Consider the following 21,586-nt stretch of genomic DNA (forward strand, 5'->3'; position numbering starts at 1 on the left):
TTTTTCCCCTAATATTACGTTGTCATTTGGTCACAAGCTTTTTCAGCAGCTTTTCAGCCTAGTTTGAATTGAAATAATAAAATTATACGAATTTGTTTTTTTTTTTATATCTTGTATTCAACGTTCTGAAAAGAAGACATAATTGTTTTAAAACGATTGTAATTTAAAAGGATATGTAAAGTAAAGGTATTATAACGAAAACTTATTTGAAATCAAAATTTAAAATTCTGCAAAACTTTCTTTTCAACTTTATATATAAATTAAATGAAATACTGAATTGCCGTAGGTTCACAGGTTGTATAATACTGTAAATCTGAAGTCCAAATAAAGCTTAGTATCAATATTTATAAGACAATCCCAAGCAGATAAGAAAAAAGCTCAATATGTGAGATGGACCAATAATATGAATGGAAATTCTGAGTTAAATTATGTAGACTTACAACAAAATTACAAAATGTTTGACAAAGGATACAAATAATTATAAAAGTTTTTAAAAAATTTACAAAAGTTACAAAAATACAGAGTAGAACAATAAAATTGTCGCAATAGAAAAGACGACATTATTCCATTTCCGTTTGATGAAAACCGTTTTTTTTTTTGTTGAAGACCATCTACTAGTTGGCCAGTTGTGTACAAATCCCAAGAGTCATAAGAGTCTTCTATCATGTCTGAAAGTGACACAATGTTCACCGAGCGAGATCGGAGATGCGTCGCTGTACAACTCATGCTCTTTACTGTTCCAAGTTATGACAACAGGACCATTGCCAGCACCCTTAAAATGCAAAGCTCTACGAAGGTTCTGGGCATGATTATGGTTTTTGGTGTGGTTTCAAGTGAAGGCCACACCATGCCACCTCACATCTTTAAAGTCGGCTTGAAAGTCAACAGTAAAGTGTACCTGGATGTGTTGAAGAATGTGATGATCACCTGGTTGCAATCAGGTTGTCATTTAATCTCAGTCAAAGTTCTCAGAAATCAAAGTGCCCCCATTCTGCCTGGGGCTAACACTTGATCTCTAGATGAATATTATATTAAAGCTCCTCCTTCATCTCCCACACGTTGAGTTAATGAAGAAATTAACATAAATTTTCCTCTTCCCAATCAACCAGTTAACAGTATATCTATCTTTTTATCTTGCCGGTCTCCATGATAAGAATTCATCTAGTCTGGTTAAGTATTCAACTTAGTGATGTTACTAGATACAATATGAACTTGATGTAATGGAATAACCTAACATCCCTTCATATATGAAATGAACTATAGATATATTGACCCTCTCACGTGACTGAGGTAGGAGGAAAAAGACAGGAAGAGAATAAGAAAAGAGGTCGCATAACTCTTATGTCACATGTATTCCCTTGTAAATAAACCCCTTTGTCTTTCACCCATAACCCCGTGTTTCTTGCTGTAATCTTATTTAAAGTAAGGATATAACAGAACTGAAAAAGATACATCATTCCTCGTACGTTATTTTTGAATATCTAGTCAGGGTCCATTCTTTATCTTTCAAACGTTGCATTTATAAAAAAGTGAACAATATTCATTTTTCTCTCCCCAACTGACCAGATAACTGTGTTTTTGTATATCTTCTTGTTATCTTTCGGTTTTACCAGATTCATTAAAACGAATCCATTTAGTCTGGTGGAGTATCCAGCTTAATGTTGTTGCTAGAGCCAACATCAATTGAAGAAGGTACCCCGTTCTTTGTATAAGCCAATGTGGGGTAACCATACAGAAGGGTTTATATTTAGGCTACAAACGAAGTTATTTTGAATATTTGGTCAGAATTTACTTGTAGAAGAACTATCTTCATGGTAGGTTGCCATGAGTACGATATAATCACGTTGACACACCGGTTCTCGTTAGATCAGCAAAGTTAAGTAACATTGAGCCTGGTCAGTGCCAGATGAGTGACCAATTTGGGAATTCCTGGCGCTGTATGTAGGAAGACGCCAACACCTCCATGCAAGAGTTACAAAAACCTAACATCATCATCTTCCCTGACTTGGAACCGCTTGTGAATTTCATACTCCCATTGAACTTCCTCCTTTGGAGGAAGCCGGTTAAGCCTGCATAGGATTAGTACCGTTTCCTTAGGTGGCATAACACCTCCCTGTACATAGAGACCTTAGACCAGTAGTTCCAAACCACTGTGCCGTGACACGTTAGTGTGCTGCGAAGAGATAATAGCTAGCAGCCATTTAATTTCATTTTGCTTAATGAAGACATTTAATTTCATTTTGCTTAATGAAGACATTTAATTTCTTAATCATGATGGCATCGTTCATTAGACGCCTTTTGAATTTCTATTATTTCAAATAAGATAAAAACATCAAAGTTTCACTGCAATTTGCTATTTCGTATGTGAACTGAGATATTTTTTAACTAAACAACATTAAAATAAAAAACGTGGAAGACGTTTAAAAATATTAAAGAATTAAGAGTGTGTCTCGCTCACATTCGGACACATATTGCAGCAGCAGTTAAAAAACACCAGGCACAACTGCTCCAGTGACATTCACCTTTATTGTTCTATACCAAATATTGTTGAGTTATGTAAATAAACATTCTCTTTAAATAATCTTTGTTTTTGTTTATTATTTTATTGCAAAAAAGTGTTATGTATATAAAAGAAACATGTATATTTTTTGTATTGCAAAATTTCAAAGAAGCCTCAACAGTTTGCCGCCATGTAGAAAAGATTAGGAACCGATGCTTTAGACAATTGATGACAGTGTCGAGTAGGAATTCAAATAATGTATGTTTGTACGATTAAAAGCTCAGATGGTGCGAGCAACAATCTAAACTCGTTAGTTTCATAGCAGGTGCTCGACTGAGCTTCAGTCTTTGATCCCCAGCCTGGTAAGGCATTCACTGCAAACATTTGACTTACTACAACCACTATAAGCAACTTCCTTTACTCTCTGTCTGTGCAAACTAAACGAAAATTCCAAGAGCAGAGCTTTTTTATTTTTACAAAACTGCTTATCTGTGCAGCACAATACCACAGAGCTGCACCCCAGCTGACAATAACATGGTCATTTTTAATTCTAATGTAAACAAGTTCTAGATAAGCTGTTCTCTAAAATAAATCAACTCCTATCCAATTTCTTCCATCACCTGACAAACAGTGACTCTACAGTAAAAGAAAAACAAATGAAGCATGCATGGTGCCTCGTGAGTGCACAGTGAACGAAGCATAAAAGAAATGGCTAAGTTCAGCATTTGCCCCCCCCCGATTTAGACCCATAAGTCCCCAAGGCCTTAACATATTTAAATTTGAGTTCAGCACCATGCAAAACTGCTAAATAGACATACACAGAAAATTTTGGACAAATATGGTAAAATAGTCCCAAAAATGGAATGTTTTAATTAGCCCTAAAAGAGCCTCTGGGGCACACCCAAGAGGCATCGCAAAGTATGGACAAACAAAATTATATAGAAATCAGTTACAACTTTTTAGAAAGTTTTATAAAAATCCAAGGAATTATTTTTTTTTTTTAATAAGCACAAAAGTGTCTATTTTAGCCATTTTAACCCGAAAGTCACCCCTAGTGGAACAACCGGAGTTTTCCTGGAAATACGTTCTATTACTTTTTTTACTCATGTCATGTTTAATGTTTGTGCACAATTTCAAAAAATTCCAAGGCGTAGTTATTGAGAAAGGTGCGGACACACGAACGGACAAGGGTGAATTTACAGGTCCACCCTCCTTTTGCCAGGGAACCCAAAAAATGTTCAAAGATTTTGTTTTGTTTAGAGGAGATGAAGGAATTACAGTAATTGCTCAAAGAGAATTTCAGAAAAATTCTCATCTAAAATGCAACGATTATTTTCATTGTGTTTTTCGAAATTTTGCACCTAAACCTCATGGTAACAGTAACAAAAATCAATTCTTCAATGCAGAAAGTAATTTGCAATGTTAATGCAGAGTAAGTAAAGGTCATTTTATATCTGAAATACAAAGTAAAGGTCATTTTATATCTGAAATCCAGGGTAGAACAAAAATTTGTGGCCCAAAATAAAACAACGGTACAGCTTTATTTTAAAACTTTTATTGAAAAAAATCAATTCATCTAACTTGAGTATGTAATAAAGATGACATCTATTCAATGTAGCCGCCTTCAGCCTCAATCAACGCTTCGATGCAGGTGCAAAACTGGGAGCATGCCTTTTCCACACGGCCAGCGGGAGCTCGCCAAATATTTAGCTGATGTTGGCAATCAAGCTGGTTTTGGTCTTGTGAGAGGTCATGTTGGTGATATTATCAATGTATGATCAAATGAAGTAGTTTAGTGGGTTCAGACTCTGGAAAGAGGGGTGGGAGCAGTGAGAGAAGGGTATAAAGTCGTAGCACCTCTTCTGAAGCCAAGCCTGGATCTCTTTGGACTTGTGGGCTGGCGCTGTGTCCTGCTGCCACACCCAAGGTCTGCCAGTGGCCACCTGATTGCACCAGGGATCACCACACTCTTCAGCATATCCAGATACACTTTGGTGTTGATTTTCAAGCTAACTTCGAAGATGTGAGGTGGTACGATGTGGCCCTCACTTAAAAACCACACCAAAAACCATAACTGTGGCCAGAAACTTTGTTTTCATCATGCTGGGCACATCCCTGTTATTCATAGCAATCCAGCGATGCATTTTGAGAGTGCTGGCAATGGTCCTGTTGGATCGGTAGAGAGCATGAGTTGTACAGCGGCACATCTCCGGTCTAGCTCATTGAATTTTGTGTCACTTTCAGACATGATACAAGGCTTCTATCGCTCTTGGGATTTGTATATAGCTGGCTAACTATAGATGGTCTACAAAAAAAAAGAAAAGAAAACCAGTTTTAATCAAACAGAAATGCAATAATGTCTTTTCTAGAGAGACAATTTTATCGTTCCACGGTATTTTTATTTCAAATGATATAATCTCCCAGTTTGATTATATAATTAATTTTAACCAAGATGGCCGTCATCTTGTTGAAATCCATGTAAAAATCTTCTGTTTATCATTATGACCCAACAAATTTTTTAACCTTTAATAAATCTTGGTTAACCGTAAAAACTAGAGTCATATCTATTTGTACATTTCTGTTTAAAGATGGATCAATTATTTGAAAGAGTTTTCTTGTTGGAATTATAACTAACAAGCAGGCCACCTTCTGTTGCCCGGTCATAAAATACACTAAAATATGACATTTTAATTCATGCAGATCTTGTATTTATTATCATAAAGTCAATTCTATATCGATTCTTATATTGTACCCAATATATAGTAGTGATTTCAAAAGTTAAAAAGAAAATGACTTGGGTGCCATCAGCTAGAATCGAAACCAAAACATATAGCTCTCCAGCCTTATTGGTTACCATCTGAGCCACATCGATATGCATATGAAAAAGTAAAAAAAAAATAACAACCTTGTTTAATCTATAAATGTATATTTTCACTTGTGTAGAAGAGCACTTTAAGTTGACTTACACTTTCCGTTTTTTTTTTTAATTTTGACAACTTAGCAGCTATTTTTGCCTGCTGAATACTAAATCGAATTTATTCTACGGGTCCAAATCCCTTATACATTAAGTTTCAAATCTGTAGACAAAAATTTAAGAGAGGAGTTTGGTAGAGACCTTCCCCAGATGGATAGACAAGGTTATATATATATATAAAGAGAGAGAGAGAGAGAGAGAGAGATTTATCAACGTAATAAAGACGATGGAGCAGTCTGGTCGAGGAAATGATTCTTTCAACCTAGTGCGAAAGCAAAGATTTTCCATAAAAAAAAGAATAAAGCACTTTCGGTTGTCACTATGATAAAATAATGTAAATATTTAATTCTGTTTAAATATGATATAATTTCCCCAACTTCAACTAGCAGCATCGTTTGCACAGTCAGTAGAGTACCAGATGTCAACAACTGAAGTCCAGGTTTCGAATCTCATTATAGATGTATCATGTAAACAAAGTCATGACATGTTCAAAGACTTTAGCATAAACAACAGTATTGTGTACGATTATTTCTGCGATGATATGGGTGGTTATATTTTAAAGAAACATTCATAAATATGCATAAGTTAACACAGTTTATTAATGAATTCGTTTTTATTTTATTTTCAGGTGAGTGGCTTTAAATTGCATTTTTCTCTTCAGGTAAGAACGTTGTCTTATTTTAATTACTTTTTATTTACCATTTTTAAGGGAAAATGAAAACAAAACCTTTTTTGGATACAATAAAATAAAATTTGGGACATGACTGATTATCTTTGCCTCTATATATGATCGGCGCCATCTGCCAAGTATTCACTGAGCTCTCACTGGCGCTTATGGAAAAAGCATGCTCCAAGTTCCGGACCTATATCAAGGCGATGATTGAGGCTGAAGGCGGATACTTTGAATAAATGTCAGCTGTACTACACAATCAAGTTAGCAGAATTGATTTTTTTTCAATAGAAATTTTAAAATAAAACTGTAGTGTTGTTTTCTTTAGGGTGACACTTTTTATCGTTCCACCCTATATATTTTTGAGTTTGAAACATAAATGCTTATCCTAAAACGGCCGAATTCAACGTTAAACGCTACAACACCTAATAAACTATAATCAATGTTAAAATAATATTCCAAGAATTCATCAGCAGTCGAATGCCAAATATTGCTGCACAACAAAATAAACTCTGATAAAGAAAATATCTGCTCTTCGATAAAAAAAGGAAGAAACCAAAACAATGCCTGAAAGAAACTGGCAGACATCTTCGTTTTTTTTTTTTTTACTAAGGTATTTCTGCAGACATTGTGATAATTGTATGAGAAAAACTAAAGTAAAGAACACAAAACTATGAATAATTCAGTGTTTTTGAAAAATATAAAAATTAATAAAAAAAAAAAGTGTTACACCATTTTTGTATTTTACTTGAACAACCGTGACTTTACAGATCAGTATTCTTTATGTATATATATATATATATATATATATATAAAGTGAAAGTGTCTGTCTGTCTGTGTATCTGTGTGTGTACATTTCCCTACGCAATAACTCTGTCAATTTTAAGTCTACAGACTCGAAATTTGATATACAGGATACTGAGATTTGGGAAAATCGATGTGATCGGTTTTCAGCCAGAAATTTGGCGATTAAGCGGTCAAAGTTCAACGATTTGTCCTTTGAGAACTCTACCAAACTCCTCCGACAATTTTTGGTCTAAACAATTGAAATTTTAGATATAGGTTCATTGGACATGGATCTAACTTAATAACTTGATTTGAGCCCAGAACAATAAATTTTAAGGGGTCATAATAGGGGTCAAAGTTAAAAAAAAAAAAAATTGACCACTTTTTTTCTTTTTTTGCTCAACATACATCTCCAAATACCCGAGCAACGCCGGGCGACCCATGCTAATATATATATATATATATATATATATATATATATATATATATATATAATAAATACGAAATCTGCATTAGTCAAAATATCATATTTAAGCGAATTTTATGACCTGGCAATGCCTGGCAGGTCGCCGGGCATTGCCCGGTCATAAAATATGCTTAAATATGATATTTCGATTAATGCAGATTTCGTATTTATTATTATATTATATTGGACCCAATTTATTTTGTTTTTTTTTAAATGACTCCTGTGCCACCACCGAGAACCAAAACGTTTAGCTTACGATTTCCTTTTTTCTTTGACGTTGATACCTGAACTATGAAGACATGCTGCAACTGCAAGACTAACATTTTATTTACAAATATTTTTTAATGATTTCTTAAAACTGTCAAATGTAAAGCAAATGGATTTTCTTAACTTTTTGCATATATTTTTATAGTTTGATTGATCGAATTAGAATTTGATTTTTAACTAAAAGTAATTTAAAAACAGAAAACAAAATTTGGTTATAGTTCTTTCATCACATCTCACTTGACCCAAAATCAGTTTGAAAACATGTTTCATGTGTATGGATTTTTATGCAGATAGATTTTTATGCTTACCATTTTATGATCAGAGATAATTCCTCCAATCGTCTTCACAGACCTCAACATCTCTTCCATCAGTTTGCAGTTGATTTGAAGCAGAAAGACTGTTATATATATATCAAAACTCATTAAAACAAGCTAGGAGTAGGTTCCTTCATTTCACAGATCATTTAAATAACTCTATAGGTCAGATATGCATATTACCTTCTAGCTTAACAGGTAGTTTACGATATATGCATGAAAGGACCCAAGATGCAATGAATTATGTCAGAAAAAAACATACCTGTTTATTGCATTCATTTCAAATCCAAAGTGAAAGGAAATTCAAGATGAACTTCTCTCTGGACAAACATACATCAATCGACAAGATCTATGGGCCAGGGTGTTTCGCCTGAAGATAATCAAAGTAATAAATCTGACAAACGAATCATAAATCTTTGGCCCAATGCTACATGTATACAATTGATTGGGGAAAAAGAGGCTTGCCTCATGCACATATATTAGTGTTGCTTATCAGAAAACTCAACTCCAATCAAATTGATTCCATTATATCAGTTGAGTTACCTGATATACAAACTGATTCAACTTTATTTGAAATAGTAAAGAGTCACATGGTTCATGAGCCTTGTGGTAATATCAATATAAATTCACCTTGCATGGTTGATGGCCAATGTACAAAAAGACACCCTAAAAACTATCCACTTGAAACTCATAGAGAGGATGGTTATCCGTTTTATAGGAGAAAATCGCCTGGAGATGGTGATTTAAAAATTATGGTTAGCAGATGTGAAGTTGACAATAGATGGATTGTACCTTACTCTCCATTAATTTCAATGCTCACATAAATGTTCAATTTTGCACCTCTGTGAAATCTATCAAATGTTTTCCTTACAAAAAAATGTTAGTCATGAAGTTACTCAATATTGGCACTAATAAAGCATTTTGGGGTTTCATATTCTAGGGTTTCATATTCTAGGGTTTCATATTTTTGGGTTCCATATTTTTGGGTTCCATATTTTTGGGTTTCATATTCTAGGGTTTCATATTTTGGGGTTCATATTCTGGGGTTTCCTATTCATGAAAGACATTCTCCTATCCAACAGTTTACAGTTCATCTTTAAAAATGTCAGTATCCTGCTGGAATAATCATCCATCCTCACACAAACGATGATCCTCCATCATTAAAGATGCTTTTTGTAGCATCCTAACATAATCAGCTACTGTTTGACGACCCTGCACCACCTGGAGCTCTATCGCCCCTCTGTAAGAAAACAAATTTCACAAACAAAAATGCTGGCTAAAGTTGCCCTAAACCAAAAAGATACAACTGCCTTTTTTTTAAATTTGTGAACAAGGTAATTTTGTAAAAAGGTTCCATCTTATTACACGTGAGTAATAACACATGCAGAGGAGAAAACGAGGAGTTAATATTTAGGGTATTCAGTTAATATTGAGGGTATTCAGTTAATATTTAGGGTATTTAGTTAATATTGAGGGTATTCAGTTAATATTGAGGGTATTCAGTTAATATTTAGGGTATTCAGTTAATATTGAGGGTATTCAGTTAATATTGAGGGTATTCAATTAATATAGAGGGTATTCGGTTAATATATAGGGTAATCAGTTAATATTTAGGGTATTCAGTTAATATATAGGGTATTCAGTTAATATTGAGGGTATTCAGTTAATATTGAGGGTATTCAGTTAATATTGAGGGTATTCAGTTAATATTTAGGGTATTCGGTTAATATATAGGGTAATCAGTTAATATTGAGGGTATTCAGTTAATATTGAGGGTATTCAGTTAATATATAGGGCATTCAGTTAATATTTAGGGTATTCAGTTAATATTGAGGGTATTCAGCTGTAAAATTTGACACAACATTTGGAAGAGTTTACTCTGTGCACCAACATTACCATGAATATTTCTTTTTTGAGACTCCTTTGTCATGAAATAAGAAGACCGACTTCATTTTCATTTCTAAGAACTATTGATGGGCAAACTGTTGGCAACTATTGTATTGTTTACATGGTTTTAAATTCTCTTTGCAATTAGGAAATTGAAAGGGGCCAATGAGTGCGGAAAATAGAATCTCCATTTTTTTTCCTGCTTTTCTAAAAACATGTATTTTGTTGGCCACTCTTAGTTACGAAAGACAATAAAGTTGACATGAAAAATATATTTCCGCAAAATTTCACTTTTCTTTTCATCATATTTTGCTTTGGTTTTGATACTCCAAAACTTTAAGTTTTTTTTTTGTTTTACATGCACACCCCCCTTTTAATAGCCTTTCATGCTATCATACATCAGGATCCATTTTTTAAGGCTCTTTTTGAACCCAGTCACAGTCGGGTATTTCTGCTAATATATATACACTGCTGATGAAAAATTTAAGACCACTTAAAAAGCGTTAAAAAAAAAAAACTTTTTTAAGGATAGATTTTAAACTCTTCCAACTTAAGGTTACTCATACTACAATTTAAAAGGTTATCGAAACAAAAAGGTACATTCCAAAGATTTTATTTAAAAATTTGCATTTTTATTAAATTAGGCTTTTTACACATTCAGCACTCAACTTTGGTTAGTTTTCTTGCTTTAAGCATGGTAACACATTTGCACAGTGATTGCTAATCTCTAACTGAACTAAAAACATTAGCAATCACTGTGCAAAGGTGTTACCATGCCTAAAGCAAGAAAACTAACTGAAGTTGAGCTCTCGAATTCTAGGATTCCATAAGCAAGATTTGTCACAGCAAGCATCACAGCGAACAATAGCAGCAAAGGTAAATCGCAGTAAAACTGTTATTTGCAACTTTCTAAAGAACACTAATAATTATGGAAAAACAGAATCCTTTGGTAGGCCGTCCAAAATTTCTCCTGCATTGAGTAGGAGAATTAGACGGGTTGTTATGAATGACAGAGGACTTTCTTCTAGTTAAATTAAGGCGGTTACAGATGCTGATTGCAGTGCAATAACCATCAGACGACACTTACAATAAAAAGGCATGCTAAATAAAAAGCGTAAACAATTTCCTCGATTGCTTCCACGTCACAAATTGGATCACTTAAGATTTGGCCATGAATACCAAACCTGAGACATTGAGAAGTGGAAGAAAGTCCTGCTTTCTGATGAGAAAAAATTTAATTTAGATGGTCCTGATGGTTTCCATTGATATTGGCATGACAAAAACATGTCCCTTAAAATTTTTTCCACACGTCATAGTGGTGGAGGGTGCCTTTTCTTACAGAGGGACGATGGAGCTCCAGATGGTGCAGGGTCGTCAAACAGTAGCTGATTATGTTAGGATGCTACAAAAAGCATCTTTAATGATGGAGGATCATCGTTTGTGTGGGGATGGATGATTATTCCAGCAGGATAATGCTGCAATCCACATTTCAAGACGGACCATGAGCGTTCTACAAGAAAATGGAGTCCATCTCTTGGGACATCCTGCATGCTCACCGGACTTGAATCCAATTGAAAATATTTGGGGATGGATGACAAGAGAGGTTTATTGAAATGGCAAACAATATTCAATAAAAAAAATGAACTTTGTGAAGCCATCTTCAGAAACTGGAGCAGGATCCCCCACACCTTAACGGAAACCCTTATTTCTAGCATGCCTGAGAGAATTTTTGAAGTCATCAAAAGCAGTGGAGGTAGAACTCATTATTAAGTTTGATTGTTGAATGTTTTCATACACTTTTTGTACACTTTTCGTACAATTTAATAGAATTTTTGTCTCTGGTCTTATAATTTTGATCATGTGTAAAAAACCTTATTTAATAAAAATGTAAATTTAAAAAATAAATCTTTGGAATGTAGCTTTTTGTTTTGATAACCTTTTAAATTGTAGTTGGAGTAACCTTAAGTTGGAAGAGTTTAAAATCTATCCTTAAAAAAGTTTTTTTTTTAAAGATTTTTAAGTGGTCTTAAATTTTTGATCAACATATAAGTTAGGTATGTGTGTGTTTATATACTTGGAAACTAATTAACTGTTTATTAGGAGTTTAAAAACAGTTGTTGGGTATAAGGAGTGATAATGTGGGATGGTTCTACCAGGAACTGTAATTCCAGATGGCATAAATCTGACAATTTCATGGTGAGGAAGGGTAGGAACTGCTGTGTTACATATGCTTTGTTTCTGATTTCAGATTGTTTCTGGATAACGAAACATTTGTAAAAAAAAAAAAAGATAGTGAAATTTTAATATGCTGGAGGAGCTGTTTTGCGTGAAAAATAAATATTTGGATTTTGGAATGTAACTTTACTGTTATTCCTTTATATATGCTCTGTTGTAATATCTAACATATATTGAGCTTCTAAACACAAAGGATTGGTATGCAAAGAGTGGAATATAATTGAAAAACATTTTACCAAAAAATGCAAAAAAACATTTTGCTAAGAATCGTACGAACGTAAGTTGAATACTTAATTTGATGAAAAGAGAAAAAATGAAGGACAGAGAAGCTTGTAAATGCTGTGTGCTTTTATATATATATACTAGCAAAAGTACCCGTCGTTGACTGGGTTCAAAAACAGCCAACAGAAAATCGACTCTGATTTATGAAAGTATGATAGGTTATGAAATGAAAGGGTTGTAAAGAGATAGTTTCGAATTCGAGGGTATCAAAACCAAAGCAAAATATGATGAAAATAAAAATAAAATAGATAGACCCCATAATTTATTATACCATACCTGTTCACACTGAAACACTTACCACAATATTCTGTGGATCTACATTAAAAAACCTTGTTAAACTTTGTGACATATTTCCATTCTATGGAGGTCAGGCGTGAACGAACACCCCATAATTTCATTATACCATATTTCTTCAAACTGAAACATAATTATCAAAGTATACTTACGCAGATAGATATGAACATTCTTTATTAAAGTTTGTGCCTATTTCCATTTTATGGAGGCCAGGCATGAACGCAGACCCCACAATTTTATTATAACATCTCTATTTAAGTTAAAACAAAGTATTCTTATGTACATCTACATCAAAAACACTTGTAAAGTTTTTTTTTTCAATTTTTTATTTCCATACTTTGTGGACCAGGCGCAAACGCAGACCCCACAATTTTAATGAACCACCGTTCTGCAGGATCAAACATACCCATTCCTGTGTCTCGATACATTTTCTATCATTATATGTAATCAGTTTTTTAAAATAGTCAACCATATAGGGGCCTATTCGTGACCAGAAACACACACACACACATTCAGCTTTATATTATAAATTACATTTGTATATTGTGTCTGAAGATTAGCCATTTGGAAATATCTTTAACAAGATACAGTTGCAGCTTGTCCAGATGGTTATGAAATAATTGTAAAACAAAAGTGATACATCTATAAATATAAAAGCGAAAAGTATGTATGTATGTATGTATGTACACTTTTTGTGTATGTCCGCAAAAGGCTTTTTTTCTGGGGGCTGCGCATGACCTCTAAATCGTAATATCTACGATTTAACAACGGGGGTCGCCTGTCTATTTAATTTGCCCGACTTTGAAGCGTTAAATATTCCACATTTTGTGATTGCCACATGTTGTTTTCGTTTTTCGGTATAAAAAAAAGTGAAACTCGATTTGAATATCCAGCTAAACGCTTTATTACTCTTCCCCTAATAATACACGGAGGAGCCGCTTTTCCTTCCTTCCTTCCTTCCCCCCCCAAAAAAAAACAATCATTAAAAACTGTCCCGCACTAAAAATACTTACTGCTGAATGGCCATTGCTTACGTCGTCGTAACACTCCCACAATGCCCTCATTAAGCAGCCATCTTTCAATCAAACCTCTTTCACTTACATTAAGTTGCCTTTTGGTTCTGATTTACCCCCTCCCCAAACACACACACCTACAAACACCCGGGCAACGCCGGTACTCCCCCTCACTAGTCTATATATCTATATATATAAAAGGCAAAATGTGTGTGACCATTTCGTGTATGTTTTGCAAAGGCTTTTCTCGCACACGCTCCCGGGGGGGGGGTAACGATCGCTTACAAGTGTTTATATAGGCTGTAGATAATAATATCTAAGATTTGAGAACGTGTGTAGTGTCTAGATTTATTTACGTCGAATTTTACAAAATTATTGCTATTTTGGCTTCTCGCGTGTTGATTGGGCTTTTTCGTATAAAAAGCGAAACTAATTCAAAGAACATTGTTCCTGGCATCGCACCCGGGAAACGTCCAGAAGCAATCAGCTTTGATCAACGTTGAATATCAGACAATTGCTATTCAATCTGGACAATTGGGAGCTGGTTTCCCCCTCCCCAACATCTGTTGGGGAAAAAAACAGTCAAATTTGAGTAAACAAACCCAAACGCTGCCTCGCAGCAAAAGTTAACTGCGTGACTTCTATTTGACCTTCTTAATTAGGTCAAATCGAAGCAGAGTTAACTTTTATTGCTGACACCTGTTTTTAATAGTTAAATAAATAAATTCAAACGTGTCTCCATTGTATGTTGCGGTGGCCCAATGGTTAACGTCACACATTTTTTTTTTCACACTTTAATTTGAAACTTTGCCTCAAGGGTTCGGGTGCGATCCTCATACTCACCTACCAAAACTTTTTTTTTAACCCCCCACCCCACCCGGAGTTTTGATTTAACCAAAACCACACATACCTCCAAACACCCGGGCAACGCCGGGTACCCACTCCCCGCTAGTCTATATATATAAAAGCGAAAATGTGTGCATGTATGTTTGTATGTATGTGTGTCCGCTAAAAACTTTCGACAAACACGACGAAAATTCACAAACTCGGTATCATATTGCAGCCCCATCCTTCACACGAAAAATATCGAAAAATTGGCCAAAAACGTTCATTTTTACACCCCGAAATCAACAATTTTCGACAGGGGGGGGTCAACAAAAACCGTGCTCTAGTGATGACGACTGGTTCTATGCATACGTCAGATGACGTCATGACCTGATTTACTTTAAATAGTTGAAGAACTGACTAAATTTCATGTACCTCGCGTTAGCTTAGTTGGTTAGCGTGTTGGTTCATTATTTAAACGTTTTGGGTTCGAATCGTCGTGTGATGTCTTTTTTTTTTCGATTTTTTAAATTCAATAAATATTGAACTAGTGTTATTTAAGCCATTTTTCACGTAACGTTCGTTTTTCTGTTTTTTTTTTTTGTTTTTTCGATTTTTACATTTAACATCGTTCGTTTGCCTTACGTTAGTTTTTTTTTCGATGTTTTGATTACCCCCCCTCCCCACTTAAGTTTTACCGTTCGTTTTTATGTTTTCTTTTTTACTTTGCTTATAACAAACAAACCTCATTTGCTGAATAGCTATTGCTTACATCGTCGTCGTCATCATAACGCTCTACGACTTCCATGCGGGCACCTGTCAATTTGGTTCTTACTTAAATAAATTCAAACATCTTTCAGTAACTCATTCTGGCTGGCCGAATGGTTCATGTTTTTTTCACATTTTATTTTCAAACTTCGCCTCAGAGCTTCGGGTTCGATCCTACCCCCCCCCCGGGTTCTTTTTTTATTTAAGAGCACACACACCTCCAAACACGCAGGCAACGCCAGGTACTCCCGCTAGTATATATATAAAGGGCGAAAGGGGCACGCACATTTTGTATGTCCAACAAAGGCTTTTTTCGCCAGGATTCTCATGGGGGTTACTATATTTTAGAACTTTTTATATAGTCCCTAGATTGTAATATCTACGATTTGTGATTGGAGATTGCTATATCTCTTATTTGAGCGACTCTTACAAAATTCACACTATTCCATTCTGTCGCGTGTTCGTTCGGCTTTTTCGTATAAAAGCAAAACTAATCGAAAGCAAAGCCATCAGCAGCCTTTCATGCTGGCATATTTTGAAAGCAATTAGCTTTGATCAATGTGGTGAAAACCCTTCATATCAGACAATTGCTATTCATTTGAGAGTTCCTCTTTTTCCACGGAGCTTGGTTTCCTCAACATCGTGAGCAAACAAATAAATGAAACAGCAGAAAGCTGAACTGGCCTTCGGCCAACGTTCATTTCTGCACTTGTGTGAACTCATTCACTTTGCAAGTCAACTTTTGATTGACATCTCTAAATTAGAATGTTTTTCACTTCCTATGGCCTCGTAGCGTAGTGGTTGGATATCACTTTTTCTTTCACTTTCTTTTCCACCTTTGTGTCATAGCCTCACGGGTTCGAGCTTGCCTGACTACTAACACTTTTTTTTTTTTTACACCTCAAAACACCCGGGCAACTATAATATAATAATACACGTGATATATGACCGCCTGGGTTATTATGAAATTATAATATATATGAATATTTATTTATAAACTATATACACATATTCCAAAAGCGGACCAGTGGTTTCATTGCATTTAATCAACCATTGTGGCTGAATGAAATAAATACAACTCATCAGCGACTTTGCAAAAGTGAAATAACGTGAAAACTAAACAAACAGAGAAAAACACTGTTTAACGGGTGGTGTCGTTGCTCGGAGTTCCTGTTGTAAAGATAGACCTTAGTAACCAATACGATTTGTTTATTTTTTGCGTTGTTTCACTTTTTCAAAGTCGCTGATGAGTTGTATTGATTTTATTCAGCCACAATGGTTGATTCAATACAATGAAACCACTGGTCCGCCTTTGGAATACTTGTATAAATATTTGTATTTTCAACTCTCACATTCGTGATTGTGCACTTTATTCGATTTATTTTCATCACCACCTGACATGCTATATATATAGTCTTGGAAGTTTTTTATACTTTAAAACTATATATAAAAAACTTATTTAATTTTTATATTTTTTATCATTCATTAGAAAACCATTTAGTCAGTAAGTCATTTAATCACCTGCAATCAATGCATCAACTTGCTCTCTCGAATTCACTATAGAACTAATGTTGATTTAAGGGATTATTAGTTGTTTACCATGAAACACTGCTTCGGGGATTTAAAAACAAAACATTATATTAAATCATGGCTCCCCAGCAGTGTTGATCAAATACCACCTCCCTTAATCGCAAGAACAAAATAAAATAAAGTTACAGATATCAAATATAGTTTCCTACTCTTGATTACTTTGGCTAGCCTATTCATGAAAAATGTCTTCCTTACCTGTGAGATTCGTCGGTTTCCAAATTCAAAATGGATATATATTTTTTATTTATATGTTTTATTTATAAGATTAGGATTAATCCATTTTCCTACTTATCACCCCCTACTACGATTAATACTCTATATATTTACATTCTTGTTTATTTAAAATTAAACATATATAAAACTTATATATATATATATATATATATATATATATATATATATATATATATATATATATATATATATATATATACATTACTAATATAGTTTGGGATTTCTTTTATTAATACATTCTGGGCAATTTTATACGATTCAAAAGCATCAGGATAACGAACAAATGTTTTATGTAACTGCTTAAATATTTTAGTTCATTCAGGACCTTGTTTTATCATCCTTATTACTAAGCTAGAAACTGGGGATATAAAATCTATTAATTTTAATGTAATGCGAGCTATTCTCACAAAGCTCTGACATAATGGTTCCATAAAACATAAAAACAGGGCGGGTACTATCTTTATTCGAGAGGGGAAAGAGTTTCTTTTATCAAATATTTTATAAAGAAAAATCCCATTCTAAATTTTTATATCTAAATCCAGAAATGTAGCCTGTTGTCCTCTATGTTCACAATTCAATTCTAACTCCTTTGGATATATAAGATGTTTATTTTTTTCAAATTCATCGTTATCGTTTATACGAGGGGCGTGCAATAAGTAATGCCCTTGACCCACTTCCCATAGCTGTAGAGCAACGAAACTTGGGACAGTTATTAGTCTTTCGCTGTATAGGAACAACCCAGAAATGCATTTCTCCCATCGTTTGATGCAGCTCTGGAGATCGTTTTTGTAGAACACCCAAGGTCGGTCCTCCAACAACGACGTGACTTCAGAAATCAAGGCTGTATCATCTGGGAAACGCTTTCCTTTCAAGAACAACTTCATGGCTGGGAAGAGGTGAAAGTCAGAGGGTTCAAGGTCAGGAGAGTAGGGAGGATAGGGGAGGATTTCATAACCACACACCCACGCTTCTTATCTGGTGACATGCGCGTTGTGGACCGGAGCATTGTCCTGCAGGAGGAGAGTACCGTTGCTGATCTTGCCCCGCCTCTTGATTTTGATAGCTTCTCTTAATTTCCTCAAAATTGAAGCATAATAGGCTCCTGTAATTGTGGTACACTTTGCCAGGAAATCTGTCATCACTACTCTGTCCTGGTCCCAGAAGATTGTTAGCATGACCTTGCCAGCGCAGGGCTGTATCCTTGCCTTCTTTGGAGGTGGTGAGTCCAAGTGCTTCCACTGCACTGACTGGGCTTTGGTCTCTGAATCATAGTGATGGACCTAGGTTTCATCCTGTGGAATCAGTCTTTTGAAAAACCTTGACTCATCTTCTTGGCACATCTCCAAATTCATCTTTGAGCACTCGACACGTTCTCGCTTCTGGAATGGTGTGAGCAACCTGGGAATCCATCTGGCAGACATCTTATGCACATGCAAATGGTTATGAATGATAGTTTCCACAGACCTTGTTCTAATCTTGACATCTTGGGCTATTTGGCGAATAGTAATGCGCCAATCTTCCAAAATGGCAGCCTCAACTTGACGAATAGATGCCTCATCAATGGCAGAAGGAGGGCGACCAGGTTTGGGAGCTGTTTCCGACCATGTTTGAATTCACGATGCCAGCACTTTACAAGGTCATATGATGGGTCATTATCACCATAAGTTTCTTTCATTTCATCAAAAGTCTCCTGTGGTGTGCATCCTTTCAAATACAAAAACCGGATAACTGCTCGACATTCAACAGATTCCATTTCACAGCTGACTCAGTTCAAACACCTGTAAAACAGAAACCACAATTAGTTCAGAGCTGTAATTTGCCACATAACCCGTAGATATATAAATCGTTGCACATGCAAAATTTCAGCTAGATCAGACAACTGCAAGTGTGTCAGGGGCATTACTTATTGCACTCCCCTTGTATATATAAGATCATTTATAAATCTTCTACACCCATGAAAATTATATGTTTTAGATATACCATTTTTTATTTGTGATGACATATATATATATATATATATATATATATATATATATACTCGAGTCTATGTAAATACAGATTTGCCCAAAATGGTGCCGGATCCAATCCCATTGAGATACCTATCCTGTGGAGTAATATTTTATTTCTTATTTGAAAATAACATTCTTTAATAAGATAACTTATAAATATTTTAAAATATCTTTAGAAACACTAGTTTTGCTGTTTTCATTTTTACACCAGGAAGCTTTAGAGTTTGAAAATTCTATATATTTACCTTTTCCACCTTCAAAAGCTAGATCTACAGTATCGTCTAATTCTTTTTATAAGTTTTTTTCATGTGGAATTTTAGTATATAGCTTACTAAAACCATAAGTCGCTATAGATTTTGCTTTTATTCTGGAATTTATGTTATCTAATTTTTCTTTTACTTGTTGTGAATTATTTACCACCCAAAATAGATTTATATTACTATAGAATTTTCTTTTCTGGTGGAAATTATTTATTTGATTTATAATTGGTTTAAATATTTTAGTTATGGCTTTACTTAAAGGTTTAGTAATGCACGTCTTTGAACCTACAATAAACCTAGCGCTTACTGGATTTTTGCGCATTTTAGGTATCCAATACATACATGGAAGTTTTTTGTATTTTTCTTCTAACTTTAATCCTACTTTTTAACTAATAATACTATTATTCAGAATTATGCTATCTAAATTAAAATTACTTACTTTATAGGTATCTGAAACTTTACCTAGTATTCCTACATCTATCATTAAACGTTGTATACAATATCTTTTACTTATACAAGCTAAATTGTTTGCCGCTCTATCAATAGGAACTATTACAAACTTGAAGTATTTTAAGTTCCTTCAGTATTTCTGAATTTTCAAGAAGAGGATTAGCTTTTTGTAGGGTGTTTAAATCTTTTTATACGTTCAGCCTTTTTATTTACGCATTCAAGTATATTATTTTTCCATACATCAAAACATGAAATGTAGAATGTAATATATTTATTATATTATATTTATTTGTCATAGACATAAAAAAAACCTTCCAGTCCTTTAGTTGCTCCTTCATTTAGTGTAATTTAGGCATTTTGGTTCTCTATAATTTGGACCTTTACTAAGGAGTTTTCTTAATTTAGAATATTTTACTATTCTTATTCATAGATTTCCTGTAATTACATGATTTATCTCATTATTACAGAAAGGAGAGGAATTGCATTCACGTTCTGGAATATTTATAATATTATCATTTATATTTATATGTTCTACTGTATATTTTATAATTGAAAACCTTATGTATGGTTACGTATATATATATATATATATATATATATATATATATATTGGCCCGAAAAGGTTACTAAAAAGACTCGAACACGGATATAGTTTAGAAAAAGGTATTTATATTTACAACAAAACAGAATACATAGGAAACGAGAGTTGGGGTAGTAGGTGCCCAAGTAGCATACCACAAGAGGCAGTATTTACCACTCTTCAACTGTGGAAGGATGTGACACAAGGTCAGAAAGTGGGATGAATGCATCTGTTACTAGGTTTCTGTTATAACTCTCACCCTCACTCACTTTGAGCTTCGAATATTATGTTATTTTGAATATTTTGTGAGGGTTTACTTGCATAATGGGATATTATCGTGTCAGGTTATCCTGACCCAACTCTTCTACAGAGAGACGGAAGTATTTCAAACGTTGCTGTTTAATCTTATTTCAGTCGAAGTTTTCAAAAAAAATCAAAGGACACCTTCCTACCTAACACTTGATATCTTTATGTGATATATGATAGATATTCAAATGTTCCATCGATATCTCTATGAGAAATATGATAGATATTCAAATGTTCTATTGATATCTTTATGTGATATATGATAGATATTCAAATGTTCCATTGATATCTCTATGTGATATATGATAGATATTAAAATGTTCTATTGATATCTCTATGTGATATATGATAGATATTCAAATGTTCTATTGATATCTTTATGTGATATATGATAGATATTCAAATGTTCCATGGATATCTCTATGTGATATATGATAGATATTAAAATGTTCTATTGATATCTCTATGTGATATATGATAGATATTCAAATGTTCCATGGATATCTCTATGTGATATATGATAAATATTCAAATGTTCCATTGATATCTCTATGAGATATATGATAAATATTCAAATGTTCCATTGATATCTCTATGTGATATATGATAAATATTCAAATGTTCCATGGATATCTCTATGAGATATATGATAAATATTCAAATGTTCCATGGATATCTCTATGTGATATATGATAAATATTCAAATGTTCCATTGATATCTCTATGTGATATATGATAAATATTCAAATGTTCCATTGATATCTCTATGTGATATATGATAGATATTCAAATGTTCCATGGATATCTCTATGTGATATATGATAAATATTCAAATGTTCCATGGATATCTCTATGTGATATATGATAAATATTCAA

This window comes from Euprymna scolopes, chromosome 27 (genome assembly GCF_053919585.1).
Source record: "Euprymna scolopes isolate OS-2025 chromosome 27, ASM5391958v1, whole genome shotgun sequence".
Lineage (NCBI taxonomy): Eukaryota > Metazoa > Mollusca > Cephalopoda > Sepiida > Sepiolidae > Euprymna > Euprymna scolopes.